General features: G+C 42.6%; 1 protein-coding gene across 8 annotated transcripts in view; it reads right to left on the reverse strand.

Moving 5' to 3' along the window:
• CHD8 (chromodomain helicase DNA binding protein 8) overlaps positions 1–15,632 on the reverse strand; it is a 57,139-nt gene extending 41,507 nt beyond the window's left edge. For 3 of the 8 annotated variants that reach the window (XM_022587645.3, XM_022587642.3, XM_089905327.1), the window contains exon 1: positions 3,645–3,791. The gene's annotated coding sequence lies outside the window, so the exon portion shown is untranslated. Of the gene's footprint in view, positions 1–3,644; positions 3,795–15,507 lie in introns of those variants that run through there. The other 5 variants (XM_022587643.3, XM_022587647.3, XM_089905340.1 and 2 more) reach the window with 5 other exon arrangements.
• Between the last annotated feature and the right edge of the window lie 1,936 nt (positions 15,633–17,568).

The following is a 17,568-nucleotide window of genomic DNA, read 5'->3' on the forward strand; positions in this document are numbered from 1 at the left end:
CAAGAGAAGCCACCGCAATGAAGAGTAGCCCCCGCTCGCCACAACTAGAGAAGAGCCTGCATGCAGCAACGAAGACCCAATGCAACCATAAATAAATAAATAATTTTTTAAAGTTATGGGTATTTCTTAATTTAATGAAAATCTACTCAATAATTTTATCGATTTTCTCAACACTACCATCAGCTGTTTTCTAGTTATGCCCTACTTTGCCACCTATTATCTTTCACCTCCTATTCACTGTCAGAGAAGTTACACTAAATATCTAACAGCTAAATGTCACAAAAAAACTACAGTGAGGGCTTCCCTGGTGGCACAGTGGTTGAGAGTGCGCCTGCCGATGCAGGGGACACGGGTTCGTGCCCCGGTCCGGGGGGATCCTACATGTCGCAGAGCGGCTGGGTCCGTGAGCCATGGCCGCTGAGCCTGCGCGTCCGGAGCCTGTGCTCCGCAACGGGAGAGGCCACAACAGTGAGAAGCCTGCGTACCGCAAAAAAATAAAAACTAAAAATATAAAAACTACAGTGAAAGTTTGCACTAACTAAAAGTTTATGCTGATAATAGTTTATAACCTGCCTTTTCTTCCATGGGGTATTTTGTCCTTTCCAGGACTCCTTGCTATTTATTCACCCAAATGCTCTTCCTTCCCTCCCTCCACAACAGCCCAATGTCAGAGAGAGAGAGAGATCTCATTTTTTAATGGGAGAAACGAGGCTAATAGCTTCTGAAATATTTCCTTACTTCCATATGACTCAAGTATAAGTTTTTAAAGGTCAATGCACTTATCATTTATCTCCCTTCCCAATTTTTGGGCCAAATTTCTGCTTCTCCTGGGTCAGTCGGGGCCCAATAATTTAAAAACCTCACCACTGACTTAATGCCACAGCATCAAGTCACACTACTTCTCAGTCCCATCCTATCAACTCACCTCTACTGACCTAATTCATCTTGTACAATTTTTTAAATCCTAGTCTCCAGCTTCTTTTTTAACTCACATTTTTAAGTTGTCCTTGACTCTCAAAAGAATAAACCTTCTCCAAACATATCTCCAACTTTCTTCACCCCTCCTTCTGTTCCTACTTATGGGTTATCCTGGCTATACCCATGTCTGGCCTACTCTACCAAGTTCATCTACCCCATGGTAGATGAGCTTGGTAGAATTCTCTTTCCATGGTTCAAACCCTGGTAATAAAAATAAACAGATGTTGGACTTCCCTGGTGGCACAATGGTTAAGAATCCCCCTGCCAATGTAGGGGACACGGGTTCAAGCCCTGGTCCGGGAAGATACCACATGCCACAGAACAACTGAGCCGGTGCACCACAACTACTGAGTCTGCACTCTAGAGCCCGTGAGCCACAACTACTGAAGCCCGTGTGCCTAAAGCTTGTGCTCCGGAACAAGAGAAGCCACCTCAACGTGAAGTAGTCCCTGCTCACGGCAACTAGAGAAAGCCTGTGTGCAGCAACGAAGACCCAATGCAGCCAAATATAAATAAATAAATAAATTTATTAAATAAATAGATGTTAAGCACTCAAATATACAAAACCCTTAATATATCCCTAAGTAAAGCAACTGCCTAGATAAAGAAATCATAGCAAACTTTAATCATATTGAGAATGAAAGGCCAGTCTTCACCTACCACTGCCCCAAAGAGGAACATATGTATATGCTCAAAAGGAAAGACAGAGAGCTTGATCGTTGCACTTAATCACTTTCCATAATTCCAAACTAATGAGTAGACTAACGACAGAAAATCTTGGGGGGGAGGGAGGGAGAGGGGGAGAAGTAGAACTAACTAGTAAGTTAAGGTTAAAATCCAAGGCCACCCATCTAAAACTTCCAAATAACAAGCCAGAGGAATTCTTTATATAAAGCCCTTCATCTCATCGTCTTCTTTAAGGAGAAACTACTCCCTTCCCTCGTAATAAATATAAACTGATGTTTTTTTGCAGCTTTATCATCTTTAATGTAGTTCTTCTGGGTTTTCTTAGAAACCTAGAGTCCCAACTCTCCTGTTCTTATTTTAACGTGTCTCCTACCCTTGCCCATTTCAATAACAACTTGTGGGTCCAATCATAAAAGACTTAGTTTTAATTCTACTCTATACTTTTCCATCTCAATCTCCCCATACCTTTCAACAAAGCAGTAATTTTCAACTGGGAGATGGAAGGTATGCAAAGTTTGAAAATGTGCATTCGGTGTTATAATTTTATATTTGTCAAATGGAAAAGGAAAACATCTCATTGTTTAGGTTATTTATATTCAATAAAACTGGACAACATGGGTAGGGGTGGGGGGCAGAAAAAGAAGTATGCCTGGTTTGGAAGGATTATTGACATCTCTGTGATGGGGTAAGATTTCTTATGGTTTATCATATTATTTATGACGGATGAGAAACACTGCAACAGAAATTAGTCCAGCTGTCTAGGACATAAAATTATATAAACTGAACTACAGACATCTATTCTCCCTTTACAGATTTCTCTGTACTATCCATCCTCTTAGAAGATAACAGATGAATGCCATATTGACAAAAACTGATCTTTTCTGGGGGGTTAATATGCACTTTTAGAAAGTAGCAGCCATGCCCACTTAACCTCTAACTGCTCAAAGAACAAACTATTTTACTTCAAAGTATTAATCTTGTTATTGGAAACTGTATCCTTTCAAGAGGATCAGCATAGGCAGGCAGGCAGACATAATAAACACGATATGGAAACAAGATGGGTAGAAGCAGTTTGAAGAAACCCCTTGATAATAAAATAAATCAGAAGGCTTAAAATGAAAATCACCAACATAATTTTAAAAGAGGAGGATTTAAAAACTGTATCATGGAGACATTTGTGAAACCCAAAGGGTCTCAAATCTTATAAAGAAATGGGAAATAAACATCCAAGGTGAACAGAATCACAATTTAGGGTCAGCAAAGGATCAGGATGGAGGGACACAGACCATAAGAAATAGAGCTATTAACTTGGAGCCACTCAGGAGATTCTCCTCACGAAGGTCGAGATCCTAGGCCATTTTCTCTATCTTCACCATTCTCAATTCCAAATGTGTGGCTACTCTGTTTTTGTTTTCCCAATTACAGAAAAAAGCACTCAAACCTCAATCAGGAGTATGGACATTTGGGGCAAACATGGCTGGTAAAGTGAGTCCTTCTGAATAAACAGGGAAAGCAAAATAGGCAACTATGAATGCTAAAAGCATGTTCGTATGTTCAAGGGGTAAAGGAGAAACTACAGAAATTATATGTACTCATGTGTAAGGGAAGGGGCAAGGCAAGGAAGTGCGGGGTTGACGGAGAGGGAGACGCGACTGGGGGCGGGGGTGGCCGGGACCCGGGTACATTACCTGCTCATACTGCCAGGGCTGGTGCCAGTAAGGCCCACACAGCAGAGGAGGGAGATGTCGGGCAACTGGAGCCCCCAAAATGGAGGTGAGGTACATGCTCTTGAGGGAGTGAGCTAGCGGGGTGCCCTCCAGGGTGGGGATGGCCAAGACGGGAAGATGCGGGGTGGGGGGGTGTGGATGCCCGGGTGGGATCAATGTGAGGGTGGAAGCTACAGGCGGGAAGGCCCGACTAGCCCTTAAGTAGAAAAAGAGCTGTGCCTCACCCCAGCAAGGTAAGAGAGGTGCCTTTACCTGCAGCGGCCGTGGGGGGCCGGTTCGCCCCTCTCGCTGTCTCTCCAGCACCAGTTCCCCCTCCTCCAGCGCAGCCTAACTTGATGCTCCTGCCCGCCCCGCGTCCTCATTGGCTAAACTCCACTGCCACTCACCAAGGGGGCAAACACGCAAAACAGCGCAGTGGGCGGGACTAGACAGAGCTTCCCCCTCCCCCGCCACCGCGGGGTTAGGTTGAGAGCGCACGGAGAGGCCTATCCGGTTTCCAGGGCCGAAGCGAAGCCTGCAGCTTGCTTAAAAAAAAAAAAGGAGCCTGGCCAGCAGAACCGTCTCAAGCTGCGGGAAACTAGTCCTGGCGATTAAATTCCCCCACCACCTACACTGTTTTCTGCACACCAAAGAGCGTAAACTCGGGAGGGAGGGTTCCACACTAGGCCAACTCCGCCTCCCTCTGAATCCCCTGCCTTCTAGCAGCACTGTCAACTCCTCTGCTGTAGTGACTGCACCTTCTCCCACGACCCATTAAAAGGGGCCAAATCTTCCGTCCATCATGGGAGTGAGTCAGCCCAATTGCTGGAACATGGGGCCTTTTACTCTTAAAAGATAAAGCGCTCTCTCTGCCGCAAGCCAAACTGCATTCTTGATAGCAATGAAAAACAGCCATGAGACGTGTAGAGGAAACTCTTAAGTAGCTCTGAAGTTCAGTCTTGCTAAAGTGTAAATCACAAAGAAGAAATCAGAGGGAGATAAGATTGAAGGTATAGGTAAGGGCCAGACCCTTCAAGGAAAAAGCCTTGAACGCCATGTTAAAGCATTTTCTTCTAGGTGGATGAGGAGCCACTGAAACATGGAACGACATAATCAGAAATGCATTTTAGTTAGCTAACTTTGGCTGTTTGATAGAGAATAGATTTGGGGGCTGATGTAACAGAGGACACAGAAGTAGTCAGGAGGCTGCTGTGGTAGTCCAGAAAAGAGTTGTATTGTGGATGCTTGCTGATTTTTTTTCCTGCTTCCCCCTTCCTATATTGGGAGAATAGCACAAGGTTAAAAGTCTTCAATGGAAGAGTGGATCTTAATCCCCACTATAGAGCTGGGATGGGTGGGTGGGGGTACTGAAATGAGGGGCAGAGTCCCATCTCCTCTTCCTGTCGGAGAAGAAGTACGCACATGACCTAGCCTAGTCTAAGTGGACACTGCTGTGGAAAACCTTGACTTTGCAGTGGTAATACAAAGATCCAGAACCAACCAGTTAGACAATATTCAGCAATGTCAGACACTGGAATTCTGCAGCATCATAGACTGTTCAGTGCTATGATCCTGGCCACGTTCTCCATGTTTCCAACTTCCCTTGGTTTCAGATCATTTTCTAAATCAGATTCTCTAGCATTCCCACTGATTTGTGAGCCACACAATATCCTTCGAATATGTTCCCCTTCTGCTTAAGTTAGCCAAAAGATGATTTCTGTTGTTTGCAACCAGCAAGATGATTAGAGCCTGAATCATAGCAATGTGGTTCAAAAGGTAATGATGGGAAGGAAAGGCCAGAGCGGAATAATACTTAGGGGATAAAAATTGGTAAAACCTAGAGTTTACAGGGAAAGATGAGTTCAGCCGTGTTTAGTCTGAGTTACCTATAGCATGTTAAGTAGTGATATTCAATAAAAGATTGGATTATAAATATAAAAGTTGCCTTGGTGACAGAGTTATCAGTATCAAAATAGTAGTTTTAAGAGTGGAGATCACCTAGGTAATTACTCTGGGTAATCAGAGCTAGTATATGAAACACTGCACCAATACTGTTGGGGAGACAACAGAGAATGTAAGGGGTCTGTGAAGAACTGGATGTCCATTCCAAAGAGAGCAGCTGCTATTCAGCTCTAGTTAAGTGTTGCCATATGGAAACACACATCCAAGATTGAAAGAGAACTTCAGGTTTTTCAAAAGCCAGAAATACAGAGTTTTATGTAAATCTTCTGGGTTTTAAATGCAGACAACTAATTTTTTTTAATGTTTTAAACACTATGCGTTAGAAAAAACACTTAGCTGGAAACCCCCAAATTTGAAATTTTCGGTGTAGGGTGAAAAAAGCTAAAGAGGAACCCAAGAGAACATCAGGATTTAAGAATCAGAATAAGCCACACCTACTAAGCAGGTAGAGAAGGCAAAGCTAGAGAAGCAGAGAGTACAACATCACCGAAGCAAAGACAGTAGAGTGTTGCTGAGGGAAAGAGCGATCAATTGCATTGAACAAAGCAAAAATGTCCAATAATATAAGAACTTTAAAATGTCCATTGGATTTAATGCATCTCTACTTTTCACTGTCAAGCTAAGAGTAACCAGTCCCATATGAGCTTTCATAGTACTTTTGTTAAGTACTCTGGGGATAATTATCTTCTCCTTTGTATTTTAGTTATATTTGTATGTGGAGGTATGATGAGCTTAAAGTCAGAGGGATCTAGGTTCAAATTTCTGTCCCACTAAGTAAATAAACCTTTCTGAGTCTAGTTCATTCCTCTGTACATAGGGGGCTCAAATTACAGGGCCATTAATGAGGATTAATGAAACATCTCGCACACTTCTTGGTATGTAACCACTATTTCTAGGAGGTACTCAACGAATGTTGCTGGATAGACTATTTAGAAAAAACTTTTTCCCAGTGTCTCTACCTACCTTGGAGATGCTAGGCAGCCTTAGAGGGAATCACCACCCACATGAATGACCTTCAAAATAATTCATTAATTTCAGCAGGCTAATATCTATTGAGTTTGAATATGCACTGTAGCCCTTGCTTCCTCTACATTAAATCTAATTTACAGCAAACAGGAATAACTATACTTTATTTTTATTTTTATTTTTTTTTGCGGTACGCGGGCCTGTCACTGTTGCAGCCTCTCCCGTTGCGGAGCACAGGCTCTGGACACGCAGGCTCAGCGGCCATGGCTCACGGACCCAGCCGCTCCGCGGCATGTGGGATTTTCCCGGACCGGGGCACGAACCCGCGTCCCCTGCATCAGCAGGCGGACTCTCAACCACTGCACCACCAAGGAAGCCCCAAGAATAACTATACTTTAGATTCTAGCGTCTAAAGATCATGTTCAACTAACCGGCTTCAGTCAGCCTAACCTGCTATAGATGTTCTAAGTCACTAGCATCCAACTTTGAGTCGTGAGAGACCTAAATTAAAACTCTCAGGGCGCCAAGGAAGGGTCATAAAGATTTCAGAAACACCCCCGCTGCCCAAACACTTTTTTCGAACGGCTTCCAGGACACCACACTTTTCTGATTTTCATTCTACCTCTCTGGCCAATTCTCCTTTGCTATTCTTCTCCTCTACCAGCCTTTAATTGTTGAAGTTCACCAAGCTTTGGTCCTAGGCCGCCTTTTTTTTTCATTCTATACTTTCTTTTCAAGAATGTCTAATTCACGTACAAGGTCTCAATTCATTATTTTCTTCAACAAACTATCTATATACTTACGTCTCTCATTTATATCTCTGGGCAAGACGTCTGAACTCCAGGCCTGTTTATTCACTTGCTTACCCAATAGCTCTTCCTGGTAGTCTCTCCAGTCTCCCTGGCTGACCCACTCGTCCAACTCTCCCTATAAGAGGCTTATTACCTCAAGGAGACTGATTCCTTGGTAGTCTCCTCCATCCACACCACCACGCGCACACACACACAGAGGATAATCATCCTCCAGCATCTCCTATTCAGTCATGACTGTAGAGACCAGAAACTCTCTTCCTTACCACCCCTATCCAATATTTTAAAATCCTACCTTTACCTCCTAAACATCCCTCAAATCCATCCACTTCTGCCCCTACTACCATTCTGGATCAATTTACCTCACTTCCCTGGACTATTGCAATCGCCTTCTAACTGGTTCCCCATCGATTTTGCCTATTTACTTCTTACTTATCCTTCAAAGCTCATTTCAACATCGTCATTTCAAAGAAAAGCTTTCCCTGAGCTCCCAGACAAAAAACAGCCATACTTGTTGAATGTACATTACGTACATGGCCCTCTTCTAAACAATGAAAATGCATCAGCAGTTTCAATTTTCTTAAACTTGAAATAACTATATTTTACAGATGAGGAAACTGAGGCACAGAAAGATAAGCAATTTGCCCAACATTCCACGGCTAATGAAAAGTGGTGCCAGATTCAAATTTAGGCAATGTGGCTTCTGAAGTCACATTCTTTTTTTTTTTTTTTTTTTTGCGGTACGTGGGTCTCTCACTGTTGTGGCCTCTCCCGTTGTAGAGCACAGGCTCCGGATGCACAGGCTCAGCGGCCATGGCTCACGGGCCCAGCCGCTCCGCGGCATGTGGGATCTTCCCAGATCGGGGCACGAACCTGTATCCCCTGCATCGGCAGGCGGACTCTCAAACACTGCGCCACCAGGGAAGCCCTGAAGTCACACTCTTAACCACCCAACTATACTATGGTGTAGACTACATGCCCCTATTACAAATTCTCTTGTAACATCCATAATTTCTCTTTTGTAGTAGCCTGAATAACATTATATAATTCATTGTTTGATATCCATCCTCCCTCACCCCCATATTAGAATGCAAGTTGCACAAGGGCAAGGCCTGTGTATGACTTATTACAATATTTCCTTGGCTTATCAGGTGGTAAAAGGCACTCAGTGTACTTCTGTGAAGGAATGCATTTTCAACTTCCAGCCAAAGGTGTGTGGTAGTGGGGCTGTGGAGGGGTAATGCGGAGCTATCTGACCAAAACCAAGGGCTTCTCCAGACTGCTGAGATAGTAAACAGGCAGTGGCACATTTCCTACCAGAAACATTCAGAAGAGGCATCACAACATCTTAAGCGTCTTCACTTTTTAGGACCTGTAGCAGACACAGCTTTCAGGTATAGTAAAAGAAGCTGCATCCAATACACATAAAAGACTATTTTCTATAGTGTGGTAATCACTATTGAAAGCAATGAAATTTTAGTTATCTCCTTTAGGCTTGGGCCCATAAAGCCTCAGTGGTGACCAATTTGAAACTATGGCAAGAAGTGAATGGATGAAACCATACCCATATGACTCAAAAATAGGGCATGGATTCATTCTTAAGTCAGCCTCATTGTAGATTTTTTTCCAGTAAAACTCTGGAGTTTTGGTCTAAGTCTGAAGACAGAATGTAAGAACCTAATTTTTAACGATCACTGGGGTCAAGTTAGACTGGATCTGGAGGAGCTCCTCTTCACTGGCACATGTTCACCATTCAAAATAATAGTCTAGGTTCTAGATGAGGAATATCTAACTGGATTAATATATCTACCTTGTGTGACACCACTTTTGGACATCCAGCGTAAATAATGATATACATAATTTTTTTTTACTGAGGTAATACTGGTTTATAATGTTACATAAATTTCATGTGTACAACATTATTTTTCTACTTCTGTATACACTACAGCATGCTCACCACCACAAAGTTACTTTCCATCCATTGCCATACAGTTGATCCCCTTTGCCCATTCTGCCCTCCCACCATAATATATATATTTTAGGTAACAGAGTCCTGTTCCTCTTTATGCTCTCCCACACCACCCTCGCATGCCCTACTTTAATTGGGCCAAGTATACATATATTTTTTCAGCCTAACAGAAAAATATAAATATTTACTTACTTTTTTGGGTGGGGGGGGGCCACGCTGCATGGCTTGCACAATGTTCCCCGACCAGGGATTGAACCTGGGCCGCAGCAGTGAAAACCGGGAATCCTAACCACTAGGCCACTCTTAATTATTTATGAGGGATTGTTTTCACTGCAACATTTATGCTAAAAAATGTATGTGTGGCTGGGGGGAGAAACACTGTTATTATCACACTTGTGCCTCTAGGCACAAAAAGTGACCCAGCGACATGGGACTGATGAAAATTCAGTTGGCTAGTTTGACTTGCATTGGCTAAAAAATTGAGTTCTTTGCAACACTGACCAAGTGATTTTCCTCTGTAGAGCTTGAAATATTTCACATAATCTTATCTTCAAAATAACTAAGTTAAATAAAAGAAACTATTCCTTTTTTTTTTTTCCTTTTAACAGACAGAAATACAAAGACAAAAAGAAATTTTACATTCTCAAGGTTCTACAACTGCTAAAGACACAGCTTTAACAGGCTATGGAATGCCTACTCGCCTAATGTTGTGGTCAAAGACAGTTCTCCTCCAGGGGTCAGCACTGAATTTCTAAATGTAGCGAGACGATAATGAATGAGGCTTTGAAGTCTGACAGATCAGAGTCCTACTCCTGGTTAAACGATCTAACCTCACTGTCTTATTTTTTCTCTTCTGTAAAATGAAAGTAACATCACATACATTTCCAGGGTTATTGTGAAGATTAAAAGATAATGTACAATGTTTGGCACACAGTAGGCAAATAAAAAGTTTATTATTCCCTGTCCAATAATTTAAAAACAGTACCACTAAAGGTTTCTCTCAAAGCAAAATTACTCCTTAGAGGTTTGGCTGAGCTGATCTGCTAAGCAGAATGGTGGGATACTAAAATAGATGCAAAAGTTTCATAATTAGAATAGCAGGACTGCTAGGCAGGATCAGAGGACTAGTACTACTGTGCTGAAAAAGCAGTATAACCCTTTAACCTCAAAACCACGGAACAGACTTCAACCAGCACGGTGGCTAGGCCAACAGGCAGGTAATTCAATTAATCATTTTTTGTGTTTGTATGAACGATACCAGTGTCTGAATACTCCATTTACTTCACAATGCCTGCCTGTGGGAACTTACAGTTCTCCAAATGACTAGGCTGTCCCTTGGTAGCTCACATGCCCAGACCCAGGTACCTCAACTTTTGACTCCCATGACTTTCAGGAAAGCAGTGAATGGAAGTGACCACTACCCATATATATTTAATTCCTCAAGGAAAAGGTCCCCCCAACAGAAGGCATACCTGAAAAACAGGCAGAAGCACTACACTTTATAGAAGAACTAATGTGTAAATAAACAAAGAATGACTGGGTACTGAGTGGAAGCAATGAAGAATAAAACACTGGGGACTTCCCTGGTGGCGCAGTGGTTAAGAATCCACCTGCCGGGCTTCCCTGGTGGCGCAGTGGTTGAGAGTCCGCCTGCCGATGCAGGGAAAACATGTTCGTGCCCCGCTCCGGGAAGATCCCACATGCCACAGAGCGGCTGGGCCCGTGAGCCATGGCCACTGAGCCTGTGCGTCCGGAGCCTGTGCTCCGCAACGGGAGAGGCCACAGCAGTGAGAGGCCCGAGTACCGCAAAAAAAAAAAAAAAAAAGAATCCGCCTGCCAATGCAGGGGACATGGGTTCAAGCCCTGGTCCGGGAACATCCCACATGCCGCGGAGCAACTAAGTCCGTGCGCCACAACTACTGAAGCCCGCATGCCTAGAGCCCGTGCTCTGCAACAAGAGAAGCCACCGCAATGAGAAGCCTGCGCACTGCAGCGAAGAGCAGCCCCCGCTCAGTGCAACCAGAGAAAGCCCACACGCAGTAACGAAGACCCAACGCAGCCAAAAATAAATAAATAAAATTTTTTTAAAAAGAATAAAACACTGAAAGTTCAGTGTTCATGCAACTTGGTAGCTGCTATTCAAAAATCCTGAAAAATCTTCCCAGTCATTCAGTTTATTTAGATGGATGTATCCCTGATACACATCTGATACCTGTAATAAAACATGAAAATCATAGAATATGTGAAGTATGACTTTCATGTTCTATTACAAAACTCTATTATGATTTGGTTCTAAGTAGGCAGCCAAACTACTGAAATCACTGGTTTCTTCTAGAACCAAAGAGAAATTCCCATATTACTAATGGGACTGAGTACTTCAGAATACCCATGTCCCAAAGGAATAATCCCTAAAGATATAATGTATCCCCAAAGTATGCAGTGGAGGAAAAAAATGAGGCAGGATATTCCAAAGGTTTCTCTAATGACCATGAGAGACAATTTAAGAAACCCCAAAGACATTACAGGTCTTGAATATCCTTCCTCTCAGGTGAAATTAAGAATTCAGTTAATACATATTCTTTCTCAGAGAGTTACTGATATAGTTTTAGGAGAACTACAAAACAAAACAAAAAGGTGTTGTTATTACAGAGTTACTAATTACTGGAATATTGGGACATTGCCTAAAGGATTAGAACTATCAGATTTAGAGTGCTGACATACAGTGGAGGAAAGAAGCACAGTTCTCTTATTATCTAGTAATTTCAGTAGTATGTCATTTAATTACTTTTTTAAAATGAAATAAAGTCTGAAAATACCAAATAAAAAGAAGCCATACACAATAAATTTCTCTGGAAATGTACTGAAGGAATAAAATCAGGAATGGTTCATTCTTTCAGTTACGAAGCCAATCTTTTCTTAAAAATTACACATAAGAGTAAGTAATGTTTAAAATCCTTCGTTTGATGTTGAAATATTTTTGTACTTTTATTTGAACATGTTCTGGGAACTCTTTTCAAACAAACTAGTGAGAATATACTTGGAAAGTCTGAATAGGAAGAGGCTAGAACATTGTCTAGGCTTCCTACACCGCTCTACTGCTTGGAATACATTCCTGGATTCATCCCTGCTGAAGGTGAATGCAAAGAAATTATCTATGCCCGTCTTTCTGTTTACGCTAGGCTTTTGATGATCATGTAATGTACATTTGTGGGTAGAAATTAAGTGCTTTATTTTTAAAAGTCTCCTGCTGCGATCTGAAAGCAAGAATTAACACATTTTAAAGTTGAGCATTTTGCTTCATGCATCATTCAACAACCAAGGGTCTAGTGAAGGATAGAAAGTGACAGGTGACAAAAGGGCAAAAGAAATGTTACCTATTGAAGAGCTTAATGAGAAATCTCAGAGACTACAAAGAGGTGGACTTATTTTGCAATACAGAGACAATGAAAATCTTCAAGACAATATGAATTAGTTTTTTAGGCAAAAAACAGAGCCAAGTTACAACTTCATACAAGTGTACACACAAAACAAAACAGAGGTTAATGCTGGGGGAAGGTTATCCAGGATAAAATTCAAAATGTAATAAATGGTTAAATAAACCTTTAGGCAACAGTAAATGGTTCATACAACGGCTTTGTTATATAGAAATACAACTGTTGGGACCTCCCTGGCAGTCCAGTGGTTAAGACTCCACGCTTCCACTGCAGGGGACGCGGGTTCAATCCCTGGTCGGGGAACTAAGATCTCACATGCCGCTCTGTGCGGTCCAAAAAAAAACCAAAAAACAAAAAACAGAAATACAACTGTTACTCGGGTATTAGGCACCAAAGGAAGTATACCTTGAAAATTAGGATCTCTGCATTCTTAAACGGCCTCAAGACAGATGCAAAAAGGGACAATGTAAGTGAATTAAAACAAAAGGCAAAGTGAACAAAATTGTAACAGAAGGATGAAAGGAAGAGCACCAACTCTATGAGAAAGAGAATAAATAATTAATTAAAGAGGAGATACAAAAAGTTAAACTGAGTAAGATATGAAATGATAGTCTATTAATGGACTGAATGCTAAAAGTAAAATAGTAAATACTAAGTTGGTTACAGTAGTGCAAGGGTAGGTCGAGCAAAGACCTACAGATCAGGGGCTGGCTCGAATGCAACTCCAGAAGTGGAGTGACTTCTAGGGGTGAAGGTAGAGGGTCCAGAAAAATATTTGTCTTCTGTTTATCCTTCAGGTATTAGGCTAAACCTAAGCTCAGAAGATAGCTTAACGCTTGCAGGACTGTGGACAAATATCTTCAAAGCATTTAGTATTCATCTGAACATTGTGAAGATGTTACAGTCCTTCCACAGATGAGAATATCAAATCTCATTCTTTCAGTAAGCAAGCACAGTGCTTGGCACCCACAAATTAATCTTAAGAGGTAGTTTTGCCCAGAAATACTGCACCCTTTCCAAAGGAGATGTGTACAATGGTTTCTTTTAAAGACTAAGCCCCATCATCACCCTACCTTACCTTCAAAAACTCAACTCTTCACATAAAATGGCAAATTTTTCTTGTTACAAGCAAAACTCTGAAGTGGTCGTTACCACAATACCAATGGGAGAGGCCACAACAGTGAGAGGCCCGCGCACGGCAAAAAAAAAAAAGGCCACATGCACAGTATAGATCACACATGGGGAAGGTGACAACCGTGCAAGTACCCATGCACTGCTCCATCAAATCCCTTATCCCAATCCACTATTCTTTTACTACTGCAGTTTTTTTGTTTGTTGTTGTTGTTTTGCGGTAAGCGGGCCTCTCACTGTTGGGGCCTCTCCCGTTGCGGAGCACAGGTTCCGGATGCGCAGGCTCAGCTGCCATGGCTCACGGGCCTAGCTGCTCCGTGGCATGTGGGATCTTCCCGGACCGGGCCACGAACCCGTGTCCCCTGCATCTGCAGGCGGACTCTAAACCACTGCGCCACCAGGGAAGCCCACTACTGCAGTTTTAAATCTTCCCCCAAGCCTGTCTTTACACACACAGCTACCCTCTCTTTGGCCAATGTCCTTCATCTTGCCTTGCAGACCCACTGGCATACCGCTCTTGCAACCTGACTTCTCAAATGAAAAATGTTGTTTTCCTTGTCATAATTTTTCTTTTCTTTTAAGGGGTGGGATAATCCAAAATACTTGGAATGAGAAGCTTCCCTTGTTCTGGCCCTAAGAGGCTGACCATAGTTTGTTCTGACAACTATTTGTTGGTTAATAGAAAAGAAATTCCTAAGCAGAAGACGTTATCTAATGAACTAAGAGAGAACGTTATTCAAATCACAAACTCACCTTCTAGCACCTAAAGTGCCCCACACCAGATAGGACCTCACATGATTCTAAGGATAACCAGTTAGAGAATCCCCGACTGAACTGACAGGTTCAGAACAACATGAAGAGTAAACAATCTGTGGATGCTAATGTGATGGTAGGGTGTAGTAGACAGATAATGCAGCTCCTCTGGTGTTTGGGGCGCTCCACTATGTCTATTCTTTAAAAGAAAAAGACATCAAGTTCTAAGTCTTCGACTTCTGGTTCCCTGTGCTCATTGAAAAGAGATTGGCTCACTAAACATCTATACACCACTATTCACCTCTTCCTTGAAGACCTTAATCATTTAGGACTGACCCTTAAAAGGTATGAGCTGCTGCATTTGCACAGCTGCTGCAATGGCAGGGAAATTTCCTGCGACACTAGAGCCAGGTAAATAAAGAAATTGCATTCGCTCCGAGGTAGGGGGAGGGGTCTTCTGGCACTGAAGAGTTTACATAATGCAACAGAAAACCAGTGAGCTCTGCAGACTTGTCAATGGAAATGCAAGGCTTGAGCTTCTCTCTTCCCACATCTCTGAACACGTCCAAAAGCCTGCTCTGCTCCCCCAAAGATCCACAGAAATTACACCTAAGAATGTAAAACAATCTGCACAGGCTCACCCCATGCTCTCTTACCCACCTTTATTGCTAAAATGGAAAAAAAAAAAAAAAGGAAGAAAAAATCCCTAACCTCCCACTTCTGAGTCCAAAGTATGGAGTAACCAAACGGAGCCGGGGAGTTTTCCCTCCTCTGAAGGGGAAAAGAGAACAAGGAGCTGCCTCAAATCTACACGATACCCAGCAATGCAATGACAAGCCCTAAAAACTTCACAGGGGCCGGCGCAGCCCCGTTCGCGGCTCGGCCCGACTCGGGCCCCTCGGCCCGGCAGCCGCCCTCTCCCCCGGCCTCTCACAAAGGAGAATGGTTCAGTCCAGAGCATCACCCAGCACCTGATCCCTTACAACTGGGGGACGGGCAGAGGGCGGGGGCGCGAGGAGGAGAATGAGTTATGGAAGCCAATTCTAAGAGCCTCAGCTTTTGCAAAGACTCTTGGACCAGCACTGAGCGGCGGGCGTGAGCGGAAAGCCTACCTGAACAAGTCCTGGCGCTTCCTTTCCAGCCAGCGTTTCAATTCACCCTTTCGGAGAACAAGGCGCCTTCCGGCGGAGCATGGCCAGCCCTCGGCTCAATCTAGCTTGCTAGTAGTCCATTCTCCCTCGCTCCGCCCAACTACGCTCCCACCCACCAATGGCAGGGCCTACGCCCCGCCTCTTCCAGCAGGGTAGTGTGAGTACTATCCAGGAAGTCTCTTGAGGGTGGGAGGGCCTAAATGGCTGAGGCAACCACAAATATGCCTGATTGAAAATAAAATTTGGCGGTAGGTCGGCTCTGATGGCTCTCAGTTCACGGACTTTCAGATCTCTCGGCATCTTTTCTTGATCCCCGCCGTTGGGGGCGCTCTAAACGAAAACAACGTTTAGTTACCTGTTTCTGGGAAGCCATCTTGGATCCGGCTGGTGCCTTAGGGCGGGGAGGAGGAAGGAGTGCTTAAGGAATTTGAAGTCCCTTTCGGCGTTCTGTCGGACTACTTAGGTGCAGCCCCCATGTACTGTCCTTTAGATGATCAGAGTATCCCTCAGTCACGATGGGGAGAAAATCTGGAATAGTGCTGAATGCGCTTGGAGGCAGCCCCCACTCTCTCTCTCATACGAGGGAAGCGATCTTGACCAAATCAAAGAAGCAAAAATGCATTCTCGGAATGAGTGGATTTTCCGAGTTCCTGGGATAATCCTCTGGAGACACCTCACTCCTCAGGATATCAGCATAAGATCAACATAGGTTATGCATCTATTCTAGATGCTTCTAATCCTTATGCTTCACGTGCAAGGTTTCCAGTATTCTTTGACGGTACAGAGTACTGCTAGTCAGTTGGAAATGAACAGGATTCAGGGAAGAATTTCAACTTTTTTTTTTTTTTTTTTAAAGGCCTAAGTTCATCAATAGACCCAAACTACCTGTGACTACAGATAGAGAGCAGAAGTCTTAAAGGTGAAATTATATGCAAGGAGGAGGGGCATTAAGAGACTGCCTTAGAAACATTGGCTGCAGAGTAATGTTCTAATAACTGCGTTTAAATTGTTAATAATTTTAGTGTAGGTGAAATTCTCTTGCCCTCAATGAGATTTTTCCCGTGTTTTTTAGTTTAAATCTCTACTGCTATTACAACTTGCTACAAGAAGTTTTTATTTTTTTGAATTATTGAGTGAAGGGAATCTTTCCGTATCATTAAAGGAATTTCTCAAGGAGTAACATTTGCATGGTCATACATGGTGGGAGCTCAGAGACCTTAAGGAGTCACACGAATCAGTATTTTATCGCAGAAGTGATTAAACTTGGCCAAATACATTTCTCTGTATATTGAACAAAATCTGTTGGCCAAATTAAACTTGATGTTAGTATTAGGACTTACCAGAACAATATATCTGTCTGTAAATGCGTAGACAGATATGATCTTAATTACTAAGTTTCTAGAATGAGAACATATTATCCTTCTGCTTATTTGATACAAAATAAACCTACTATCTAAAGAACCAGTTAATAAGCATTACAGAAAGGGGAATGGGTGTGCCTGCTATCCTCAATGATCTATAAATAGTAATGATTTAGACTGCTATAAATATGACTTCCAATAGTCCTGGCCTTCAAAGACCAACCAACACCCATATTATCTTATAACTACTATTCTTCACATGGGAGTGGGAGATCCACTTTCTATAATTCTTCATGACCATTTCATTCAGAACATCAGCAATGATCAACACAGGTCATGAATTTGCCCAGGTACTTCTGTTTCTCATGCTTCCCTAAAATTGGTGAAATACCTGAGTATAGAAGGTTATCAGTGGTTTGGATAAAATAACTGGATGTGGGATTCAGATCAAAAAGATACACTCTAAAATATCAAAATGGTATCCTTTAATGACTCTGAAAGCAGCAGCTCTAGGCAGAATGCTATCTCTAATCAGTGCTCTGATTCATCCCGATCACTAAAGGTTTTTTTGGTTGGTAAAGGAAAACTCCTGTATAGAAACTATTAAGTTATATTTACTTTAGTTCTGTCCCTGTTGTGAGGGGGCAAGCAAAATTCAACA

Source organism: Delphinapterus leucas, chromosome 2, assembly GCF_059928025.1.
Source record: "Delphinapterus leucas isolate spDelLeu-1000000601 "Yukka" chromosome 2, BTC_Dleu_Yukka2, whole genome shotgun sequence".
NCBI lineage: Eukaryota > Metazoa > Chordata > Mammalia > Artiodactyla > Monodontidae > Delphinapterus > Delphinapterus leucas.